This window comes from Podarcis erhardii (genome assembly GCF_964252035.2).
Source record: "Podarcis erhardii genome assembly, chromosome: 4".
NCBI lineage: Eukaryota > Metazoa > Chordata > Lepidosauria > Squamata > Lacertidae > Podarcis > Podarcis erhardii.
This window is the reverse complement of record NC_138508.1, coordinates 46,630,905-46,643,324: the sequence shown is the minus strand read 5'-3', so window position 1 is coordinate 46,643,324 and position 12,420 is coordinate 46,630,905. Positions and strand designations below refer to the sequence as shown.

The following is a 12,420-nucleotide window of genomic DNA, read 5'->3' as shown; positions in this document are numbered from 1 at the left end:
GCTGCTGTTTCACTATCTTCATAATACATTCTGATGCTTCTGCAGCCTGCACCAAGCCCTGCAGCTCCTGCACACAGAGGAGCAGGCTCTGGTGGACAGCTCAGAAAAGGGGGGCACAGGAGCCAGGCACTCACAATGCTTTTACCGCTCACTCTCATACACCTGGCTAAAGACTAGAAGCAGTTGGTTGAAAGTTTAAAACACATTCCCTCCCCAAGAATCCTAGTAACTGTAGTTTACTCATCAAAAGGCTACAATGCCCAGCATCCTTAATAAACCATACTCCCCATGATTCTTACTGGGTGAAATGTGCTTTTAAATGTATGGTGTGTACACATATGTTTCCACAAAGGGGTAGGAGGTCCACTCTTGCATATTACAGAAGAAGTGTGAAAACAGAAAGCATTGTCATTTGCATTTCCTCATTTGCCACTTACAAGTAAGTCCTATCCTTAACAATGGTGGAATCTAGACACATATAAAAAAACGCTGTGAAATTGCTTTTTTAAATATATTGAATTTGCCATAGCTCACCATTGCCATCTAGTGCCACATTTGTATAATGCACTTTACAATGCAGTTAAAATGTTTTATTTGAAGCTATAATAAAGGTAAAGGTAAACAGACCCCTGACCATTAGGTCCAGTCACAGAAGACTCTGGGGTTGTGGCGCTCATCTCGCTTTATTGGCTGAGGGACCCGGTCACCAGCTTGACTAAGCTGCTTCTGGTGAACCAGAGCAGCGCACGGAAACATCGTTTATCTTCCTGCCAGAGCGGTACCTATTTATCTACTTGCACTTCATGCTTTCGAACTGCTAGGTTGGCAGGAGCAGGGACCGAGCAACGGGAGCTCACTCCATTGCGGGGATTCGAACCGCCAACCTTCTGATTGGCAAGACCTAGCTGAGTCCTAAATTGCAAATCTGCAGGCAGAGTGTGTATTGCTTTTAAATCCTTGTTCAACACTTCGTGGTTTTAGATGCTTTATAAATAACATCCACCATACAGTCGTACCTTGGTTCCCGAAGGGAATCCATTCCGGAAGTCCGTTTGACTTTCAAAAACGTTCGGAAACCAAGGCGAGGCTTCCGATTGGCTGCAGGAGCTTCCTGCATCCAATCGGAAGCCGCAGAAGCCACGTTGGATGTTCGGGTTCCAAAGAATGTTCATGAACCAGAACACTCACTTCTGGGTTCGTGATGTTCGGGAGCCAAAACGGACGAGTACCAAGGCGTTTGACAACCAAGGTATGACTGTATAGTGAAGAAGGAAAAATAGTGACATAAAAACAAAAGTTGTGTATTGAATAAAAAAAAGCTGGTTGTTTCCTACCTGAGATCAAATGTCTTGGAGAAGGATAGCAAACCTTCCACTTCAGATGCTATCTATTACCAAATTTCATACTCCAAATCTATGCACTTAATATGTCTGTTGAAGAAAGTGTGCTTGAGTCCAGATCCACAGTGCATTCTATAACATCATGTATTTAAAAATTATAATTTAGATTTTCTGGTAGGTCTTTTCTCTTTTGATTTTGCTAGGAATAGCTATATTTTACATTCACATTTCATTGCTCCTCATTCTCTTTGTGAATCGCTTTTCTCCACCCTTCAATCCTTCTTTCATGTCCTACTTTAAATTTATGCATTAAACTATAAAAAGGTTAATGTGATGCAACTGTAGTTGAAGTGCTAATGAAACACCTAGGGCAACAGAAAGAAGAAGTTCAAAAGCTGCAGCAACTTAGAAAAAGCTGCATGATTCTCTGTTTCTAACGGCTTCTTTTCAAATGATATATAATCCATACATACACTGTCAAACAGTCTGCAAGCCCAAGTATAGCCACAGATCTTTTTAAAGTGAGTTTTGAAATGTCCTCGTCATAGGATTTCAAACTATATTAGAAATAGTTGTTCAATAAAAATAATCTCAAAATAGTTTAGATTTCAAAGGTATCTTGGCAAGTGTATGTTTCAGCTGATCTGCAAGAATTATATTAAATCTATTTTTAATAGTGCAGAGGGCGCTCTCCTCTGCAAATAGTACTATGACACACACAAAAGCCTGAATATCAGGCTTGTAAAGATCTTCTGCAACAGGCTTTTCACTACAGTAAACCTATATTAATGGAAGCAGTTGTCATTTCCACTCTTTATTGGCAGACAGTGACTTCCTCAAAGATCTGGCCAAAGACCTGGAGCCCACTGGGAAGTAGCTAGGAGAAGTTTGTGGGATTCATCATAGCATTAGTCAGTTTCTAGGAAAGCAAAAGGCAAGAAACATGCATGCAGGCTGGGAGAATAGGGTGAAGCAGGATCAGACAAATCTAGACTGGGTCAAGCAAGAAAGTCGTCACTTGCCTAGAAAGTCTTGAACATGAATGAGCTTTCTCTGGAAGTTTATTACACACATCTAATTGACTGAGCTGGGAGGCAATTAGAACCTGTAAAAAAGGTAAAGGACCCCTGGACGGTTAAGTCCAGTCAAAAGCAATTATGGGGTTGCGATACTCATCTCGCTTTCAGACTGAGGGAGCCGGCATTTGTCCACAGACAGCTTTCCAAATCATGTGGACAGCATGACTAAACCGTTTCTGGTGCAATGGAACACCATGACGGAAACCAGAGTGCACAGAAACGCTGTTTACCTTCCTGCCACAGTGGTACCTATTTATCTATTTGCACTGGCGTGCTTTCGAACTGCTAGGTTGGCAGGAGCTGGGACAGAGCAACAGGAGCTCCCTCTGTCACAGGGATTCGAACCGCCAACCTTCCGATCGGCAAGCCCAATAGACTCAGTGTTTTAGATCACCTGTATGTGCTGTCGGACAGCCATCATAAATATAAGAGATTAATTAGATGGGGTTAGATTGTTCTATGAACATCTGAAGGAGTGCCTCCTTAAGAAATTTTAAAAATATATAATTCTAGAAACTTGTGCTTCTGCACACTGGTTCTAACGGATGCCAGCAGTTCAAGATTTACTTATTTTCCAGCACCAACTGATTTCTACTTGTTTAAGAGGATAAAGAGCTTGTCAGCAAGCCAGAGCTGGCAGTGTAATAAAGACATTTATTATTTGTTACATTTGCATCTCTTCATTTTTCAATCACAACCACAATGACCATGCAAGGTTGGCTGGGCTTTGAGAGTGCAGTTTGCCTAAGGCTACACTGTATGCTTAATTGGCAGGTAAAAATTTGCCCTAATTTTGCCACATCCAGAGTCAGCATGCTTGTCAGTAGATCACATGGTTTAATTCTTACAGCAAAAGAAAAAATCACTAGCTTTTACTGTTCTATTAAGTTAGAAGGATCTGGTGTCAGGCTATGCAAAGTATCTGATGGAGTATCCCAACGGTGCTTCATTTTGTTCTTGGGAGGATGGATAAAGGCAGCTGATAAAGGTTCTGACTGGGGTCTGCTGTCCCAATACTCTCTACTGAGAGCTGTAACCTGAAAAAAGAGAGCTGGCTGGCAAGGCACCAGTGAAAACTCTGGAAACTGTAGTTAAACATATGTTATAAGTAGACTGAAACTGGCATTGTCTGTACACAAACTGATAGGGTTGGAAAATATAAAGGTATACCACAAGGGTTGCCAACCTGTGGGGACATTTGTAAACTGGAAAATAAACTGGCTACAATAAAATTATTATTCCAAGCCTAATATCAGTGGGGTAGGTACCAAGGAAGGCCTTTGTAGGCCCCATGTTGGCTACCCCTGGTCGGGTACTTAGGCATCCTGTTGAACTGGCAACCACAGGAGCCTGTCTTGTTACATTTTAAAACCAGGGTTTTGTTGTGTATCACCCCTATGTGCTAGCAAGTTCCTCTGTTTTGCCTATGCCATTAGACCACCTGTTCTTGCTAGCCATGTGTTGGTGTCATTGTTTCAACTCACTGGGGTTGGTACAGAGTTTGCTAAACCAGAAATGCTTCAAAAACTTCTAATCATAGTTGTGCTGGCACACAACTTATCCATATACTTATTGCAGTAACCTTACTGAAGGGAAAATCTTTGTTGTAAAATTAGTATTAACGAACAGTCTTTATCTATATGCATTTATTTACTTATATAATTATATGCTTGCAGTACATATTGGTGGAGCTGTTAAAAAAGTTCTCAGAGCAGCTCACAACATAAAATAAAACTTTTTTTAAACCCAGTAAAGACAACATTTACTCATTATGTTTGTGCTTTTTAACTTAAATTAGATATGTCAATAAATGGATTCTTTTCAGTATATCACACATACAGCTTTTGCTTTGCTGTGTTTTATTTCTAAACAGAGTATCACCTGCTTTAACAACACACCTGTGCTGATAAAATCTGATTATCGATGTGGGTAAATATTTATGTGGGGAAAGTGTATAGTAAAAATTATTAAAGGCTATTACACTCATAGAAGACCCACTGTGGACTTTTAAATGGGTTTTCGTTCGTTGATAGCATACTGGCACAGATCCACATGCACACACACAAAATTGCTTGCACAGGGATACTTTTCTCACTGTGTGTGTGTGAAGCAGGTGTTTCATGGGCTTCATGCCATAGTTATTTGTTAGGCAAGGCCCAAGGTCCAATGGGTACAATTCACTGGTAAGTTATCCTGTGCAAGTCCCTAAGTTATCTGAAGTTGTACAAGAGTAAAGCTTTTATGTAGCTATCAATTAATCATGATGGGACTTGCAGAGGAGAGCTTCCCAGTTGATTGTGCCTATAATCATTGGTAGTGCATAACTTAAGAAAAGCTCTGAGGTGCTCTTGGTTACTCAAAGGGTTGAGCAGAACCCTGTGCTCCTACAAGGAACAGTGGTATGCCTTTAAATCAAGTATTATTATGATGAAAGAGATGGACCTGCAGATTAGACTCCAGTTTCCTTGGGGAAGAAAAATATTCTGAAACAAATAGGTTTGGATGATTGAAACAGAATCTTCTTTACTTTTCAGAAGAATTTCACCTACATTTTAGCTGTATAATTTTTGGCACTGAAAAGAAACCTGTATGGACACAGGAGGCTGTAGTTTTAGATCTTCATGAGTCAGTCTTGAGACCTAAACGTACATGTAAGGAGATGAATTACATGAAATCTCCATTAACATGTGACTCTTTAACCAAGCTTTTTGCATCAAAATAGAAAAAGCTTCCATGACTTGGTTGGTTGTGAAGCCAACATCTGTGACCTACCTTAATGTCTGTGGGATCACTGTGGACAGATAGAGCCTCTTGGTGATTATAAATTACAGTGATCCCTGCACTAAAGTAAACACAGATATATTCACACATCTGTGTTCTATTAAATGAGCAGCAGCTGCCAAAATAAGCACTATAGTTTATTTATTGGTGGAAATAATATTCTATGTGCTTCTCATAAGCAAACTTGGTTTTATTAAAATAGGCAGTCTTTTTTTTTTTTTTTTTAAATAGTTCAAAATTCTTTCTATCCTGGGGGTGAATTGTTGTTGTTTTTTAAACAAAGGAAATAGTTAATGAAGTGAATATAAAATGATGCCTAATTTCTTGAAATCTTACAGTTTTTGTTGAAGACTAGCAAGTAGAGGCAAAAGGAAACCCATTTGTGAAACAGTGCTGTGAAATAGCTAAGAATGTTATAATCCCTGTGGAACCCTGTGACTCCTCACACCATAGACCATGAGCAGCACTCCACATCAATTAGTGCAGCCATAAACAATAATTACCTCCATGCTTGTATCACTGACCTTCTCACTCCTCTTGTGGCATGGCTTCTATCATCATCTAGCAGCAGATGTGCGGTATAATGCATGCATTCTGTTTATGGTTGATAAATACAGTATATGACCAGTGTTTCCACTTTTGAGTTGTAAAGCTTAATAATGCCTTATACATTAAAACTTTCAGTGGCCTAGCGTTGGGGCAAAACAAAACAAAAATCTCTTGAAGGCATGACTGAAAAATCAAGATTGCTCCAAGTAAAAATAAGGAATGTCAAGGATACTACTTCATAACAAGAGGTACACAAATGTCCCTCCTTTTAATCTTTAATGCTCTCCACACATGACCAATCCTCAAATGAATGGTGAACCTAAACAAAATTGTTTCTGTGTTTCTGTTTTGTGTGTGTGTATGAAAGGGAGCATTTGAGTTTTTCAGTGAATTTGTAGAAGGGGCAGGTCTCAGAAGTATGCAAGTCTAAAATGGGTATACTTCAAAATGTCCAATTTCTTGACCTTATAACACATATGCATGACTTTTAACTGCAATCTGTGGCTCATCTTACTTTCTTGAGTTATTTTTTCTGCTTATGTTTAGAATTCTCTGCCATGGATTCACTGATTATTTTCTGGGCTAGAGACTGTTGGCTTCAATATTGCCCATCCATACAGTGCATAAATGTTTTGTGGAACAGCTTCCAGGTGCTTACTGTCTTATGACACGGTGCAGCATAGTTGTCAATACCTGATGTATAGTCTGTGCTGTGCTTGAGTTCAGCTGCTTGGGTTCTGCTCGGCATGCACTTATTCTTGCTTTGTGCTTGGGGGACAATTGTAGCTTGGATTGATCTGTGATAGCCAGATATTTGCAAATGTTATAGTAAGTGATCTGCAAGAACACACACACAGAGCGCTGTATAACCAAGAAAAGTAATAATATGGGAGAGTGACTATGCCACTCTGCCCATTTTACCACTAGGCAGCACGCTAGGGTTCCCTGAGCATAAACAATGCACCTTTATAGGATGCTGGTTTTATTATTATTTCAAGAATGACAGTTGTACATCTCCATAGCATGTTTGAAAAATAATTAGCTACTCATTTTCTTCCTGGGAGGAGTGCAGAAGGAAGAAACGCCAAAGAGCGTCTGCAGCAGCACAACTGGATCTGACCCAGCTGCAACAAAACATGTCTCTTCCATATCAGTCTCTACAGCTACAGCAGGAGCTATAACTCACCAAAGGTTTGACTTTGGGGGTGGATTCCTCTATTGTCTCCTGAACAGATGGATGCCACTAAAAACAACTCATTTCCTCCCTCCCTCTTTGCCTCCAAGTCTAATGTCATATGAAGCTTTTTTCAGCCTTCATTCTCTATTCCTAAAGCTGAACTGTGCATTACTGGTTCCTTTCTCCTCCTTTTTAATGTAGTTAAAATACCATCAGTTTAGGAATATTCTGAATATAGCATTCTTCACTTGGCCTTGCCGGTGAACCAACGGAAGATGTTTATATATAATGTATATGATTGTACTGGTAGGTGAAATGCGCACTTAAACCTCACAATATATATTCTTTCACTTCCTTTGGAATGAGACTTTTCTTCATCCTGGACTGTGCATTCTGAATGAGCTCACTGAGGAAATATAACACCAAATAAATCCTTACAATAAGTTATGCCGCAAGCAGCCATTTCTTAACAAGCTCACACATTTGAGGCCAGAGTATCAACAGCTGTCTCAGAAGGCTGTATTCGGATATTCTGAAAGTGCCTGTGGCCCCCAAATAAATGCTGTCAGCAAGCGTTTTTCCTACTATTTTTTTTTTTTTTTTACTTTATATTGGTATAAAGGATGCTTTTTATTCTTCTTTCAGAAACAAAGACAGCTTTCTCTGATCCTAACTCTTAAGCACGTGAGTAGGGGGAAACTGATGGTGAGCAGTAAACTCTATTCCATGCAGAACAACATTCCTCTGTTTGCCAGGTGAGACTCAGAAAAGAGCTCTTCCAAATTAGACTCCCTTTCTCATTACCAAATGCATGTATTAGGTGCATGTGAAAGTGGGTACTACTGCATGTAAATTGAATGATAAGAGCTGCAGCTAACTGCAGCAGCGATCCATGCTTAAAAGTAGAAATTGCTCTTCGGAGACATGTCTATCTGCCCATAAACTCAAGATAGGTTATGATCCAGTGAAGTAAACCCATATATGGAAGTTGTGGTTTCCCATTTGGGATTACATAAGAAGATCGATCTGTATGCTTATAGAGCTCACCAGGGCTACACACAGCATGCGGCAGCAATAAGATATTTACAAGCCTTTCTATATACCACAGTCTTATAGGTTAACTTGTTTTAAAAATAATTTGAGGGACCCCACGGATGCAGAATATTTACATAATCACAAATGTTGGCTTGTATGTGGATATGTGGATATGTGTTTCTCCCTGTCTGTCTTTTTATTTCATTTATGTACCAGTTAAAATTCAATGAGAAATAAGCCTTCTCTTTCTGATATTATGCATCTTTGGCTTCAATCCAAAATGGAAATGATTTTATTTGATTAAGCTTAATGATGCTATCATTAATCATTTTATGTACGATAGCATATATTCCCTGATGAAATAAGTGATTAATCTCCTTAATATCTGGCCTGTCTTCTATTGTCTTCTATTTACTTAGTCTTTCTTAAGATAGTTGGCAAGTGTAATCTCTGTGTCAAGTTTATTTGTTTTCTTGGTGGTCATGATACATTTTTTATGATACGAGCATTTGTCATCAATTTTATGAATATCCTTGATGTGGCAGTACAGAAAAACTAGAGCATGATCACTTCATTGTCTGGTCCTTGGAGAGAATGTCAATATATATAAGGAAGGAAAGATTCAACACAGATGCATATTTCAAAGAGCAACAGAATGGGGGTGTATTTCCTCTGCATTGCATTATTGTCAAGCAGGATATGTATTTGAATATCCATGAAATTGTGAAGGAGCACCATTCTGGTTGTGTCACCAACGTGGAGACAATCCTTCTTCCCATGACAACAGCTCTGCAAAGAATCCCCCCCCCCATGAGGATGGTCATAGGCATAAATGTTTATTACAATGTGAGTTCTGATGTCATCTTAGCCCAGCAGAGACACTGGAAAGGCAGAGAGTCTAGGAATAAAGAAGCAAGGCGAATAAAGGACTTGGGAATCTCTGGCTTTCCAGATGTTTCTGTACTTCCAAGTCCCATCAGCCCCAGCCAGTATGGCCTATGAGCATTGTAGTCCAACATCATTTGGATGGCCACAAGTTCTCCATCTGTGGGTTAAGAGATGCAGTCTAGGGAGTATGAACAGAATATGAATAGAGTTGCCTGCAAATCAGGATCTTGATCTGGAAAGACAGAAGTCTGAGGAGCTCCAGCACATGGGGCACTGTGCTGTTGAAGGGCATGAAGGCAGACAAAACAGATGGCTGGGAAGCAAAACTACAATGGAAAAGGGAGCTGACAGATCATGAAGTCTCTCTGTGAAAGGTGGTTGGATTTTACATGCTGATTAAAAATAAATCTTGGGCTGCTGGTCTATCATTTTCATTAATAATAAGCCAACACAGCAGTGCATTATATTAATTTGAAATTATGAAGAAGTCTTAACGATATGATGCTATGAATTCTCCTTAAGAGTCCTTAGAAATACTACATACAATTTTCTGTGTGAGGAGGATTATAGCAAAATTATTTTTCATCGCTTTGGAAACAATGATCAGAGTTCCAGCTACGTGTATTATCTTCCTTCAAATAGCCATTAAAAAATGGGACAATATCTAAATTATATGCTATGAGGTTTTGAGCTAATAATGAAACCTCCAGCAATGACTGGCTTAGTTCTTTGGCTGTACTATTGTGGCCCACTTGGTATGAAAAGTTGGACAGCCCTGGGCTAGGCAGTCAGTTGGTCTTTGCCATCCTGGCTGAACTGTCTGGACCCTAGGGACATTTTGTCTGGACATTCCTAGGACAAGGTCCCTTACTAGAATCAGTGACTTTAGGAAAGGACGCTTAACAAGGATTTAATGATCCAGGGAAATGAGATGAAAAAAGGGTATGTTTAAGGAGAGAGGGGAAACGGGGGGGAGGGGGGGAGGGCAGAGAGCAGACAAGTGCATAGCTGGTAACTGCAGAGGTGGCAGGTGTGCATAATTCTTTGAAATAATATTTGGCTTCAGAATTCTAGTTGTATTCAAAAGTCTATGCCAAACTTGATTCAGAAGAATTTTATTTTCAAGTGATCTTAACACCACAGTTGTAACAAAGTTTTGGTACTGAAGTTGTTAAAAATCTTCTCTTTGTGTATAAATTTTGATACCCATTTTTCATTATAAAATAATGCAAAGTGAGAATTATTATATAGTTTGAACAATTGTTCTACTGTTTTGAAGAGGAATGCTTTCCTTACTTCCTATTTTGTGTGGAAGATGGGAAGGGGAATGACCAGACAGATGCCCAAAAACATGTACATGTGCTACTGACTGTAACCAGATGTTTGGATGGTGAAAGCATCATGTATTATATGATGTTTTCTTCAATGGTTGCAAATAGGAAAGTGATTGCTGTGATAGTATCTCCCATGTGCCCACTAGAGGGCAATCTCTAGAAAGCAGATTAAATTCTATATAAGCATGGGAGTTTACTTTTCTGTGTAAGCAGTATTTTTATTTTGCAATTATTTTCTCCCCACAGCTTACAAGAACTACATAATTATACAAAATAATCTCCTGTAATTTCACTAATGAGAATATTATGTTTCAAAACTGAAGCCATTGCCATATGTAAAAATTTAAAAAGCCACGATTATTTCTAATTTTAGTATTGTGTTTCTTAGTCTGGCTCTGTAATCCTGTTTTTATTTTATTGCAGGCTAAGGGAATTTTGGTTTACTTCCTTTAACAAGGTAAACTACACAAACTGATCCTTATATGCTGCAGTCAACATCGTGATACTCATAGCGAAGCTGCATTAGTTTAAATTGAGCAATGAGTGAATACTAAAATTTTCCAATTACCTGGAACTGTTAAGAAAGCAGAGTAAGCAGGGGGGATTCCAGGTGCCCCTTTCCATTCAAGGAACAAGCATTCCCTAATCTGCCTAATCTATTATCCAGGCATTACTGGAGTCTTCTTTCTCCCAGCTCTAACCAGCCAAACCTTTTCCTTGCATAGCCTGTAAGAGAGTCTGCTGGAGGCTTAAGGATGGAAGGTTTTAAACAACAACAACAACAAAAAGGAGTTACTGCATTTCATTCAACCTGAATAATCACTGATTGAAAAAGGAGCTAATCAACACAACACAGAAACGAATTCAAGATCCCGGAAAGCAAGCCATACAATGGGCTGAAAAAAATGTAATTAAGGCTTTCCACCTTAAAATAATTTTTTATTTTATTTTATTTAATGAAGAAAGTTACAGGCTTTCTTGCATGTGATAAAAACCAGAGACAACAGTGAAATAATCTGGGACATTTACAATGACTTGGAACTAACTCCAACTAATTAATGTCAGTCACCTACTTGCTTGGAGGCATGTTCTTTTATTGACGTGATCCATGAGCCCCATTAAGAGGTGAACAGATCCATATATGCAACTAGCCCTCCAGTTTGCCACCTGAACATTTTTGTACACACAGTCCTTACTTGGTCTTAATAGTCTTATTGAAAATATTGGGGCCATACATAAGTTTAAGGTCTTGGAATTTATTCAAATGAAGCAGTTCTTTCTGTGCTTTGAAGTTTTGTGTTCAAAGACATTTGCCTTGATCTCCACGCAGCTGCATTATTAAATGAGAACAGCAGCATTTGAAATCTACTCTGTGAGGTGTGAGCTGATTCACACAATGCCCTCTGGAAGATGGAATGAATGGATCTGAGTGTGTTCCTGCTTGTTTCACAACTATGAAGAAGGCAGTATACATCAACAGCCACTATGAAGGACAGTGATAGAAAGGCTTGCAGGATGGTTTCTTATCAGCTTCCCCTATGCTTTCTTGGAGTAGGGGAGGAAGAAATGGCCATACTTTAGTGGCAAACCACATGCTTTACATGCCAAAGATCTCAGGTCCAATCCCTGGAATCTCCAGGTAGGCCTGGGAAAGACCCCTGTCCGATATTGTTGGGAGTCTTTGCCAGTAAGTGTGGTCACTGCTGAGATAGATGGACCAGTGGTCCAACTTGGTGTATGACAGCACTGCACACACGTGTGTGTAGGATAGGGGGGAAAAATGTTAAAGGGAGCATTTCTTTTTATGATCCACACACACTTGCTGCTCCTCAGCATACTTTCCTCAAAACCAATAGTGTTTTTGTATTTTCCACTTTGCTGATTCTTGTGCACATTGCTACAATAACAACTTGGAAAAGTTACTGTACAGTCTGAAATATGCTACTTTATCCCAAAGAAATGAGCACAAACAACTGAATGACAATGGTTGCATATGGTAATCCTTTCAAAATGAACGATCAAAAGTAATTAAAAGATAAGACAGACCATAGAAAGCTAATAATTTACATGAAAAAAACAGAATTTGTTGCTTACAGTGGGCTTATTCTTTTATCCAACCCATTTTCTCTGTGAGTTAAGTGCAATTTACATTTTACAGTGTAAAAGGTTATGAGCAGAATCTGACCTACATTAGTTTTAATGGCATTCATCCTGATCCTCACAGTTACTTTGTAAAT

General features: G+C 39.2%; 1 protein-coding gene and 1 long non-coding RNA gene across 3 annotated transcripts in view; one reads left to right on the top strand and one right to left on the bottom strand.

The window, feature by feature from the left end:
* Positions 1-12,420, bottom strand: part of ROBO1 (roundabout guidance receptor 1) — a 585,029-nt gene that overhangs the window by 303,175 nt on the left and 269,434 nt on the right. The gene's annotated exons all lie outside the window — the stretch shown is intronic.
* On the top strand, positions 7,620-11,863 carry LOC309340341. The gene is made up of 3 exons (XR_014155946.1): positions 7,620-7,681; positions 10,607-10,640; positions 11,514-11,863. It is a non-coding gene; the product is annotated as an uncharacterized lncRNA (long non-coding RNA).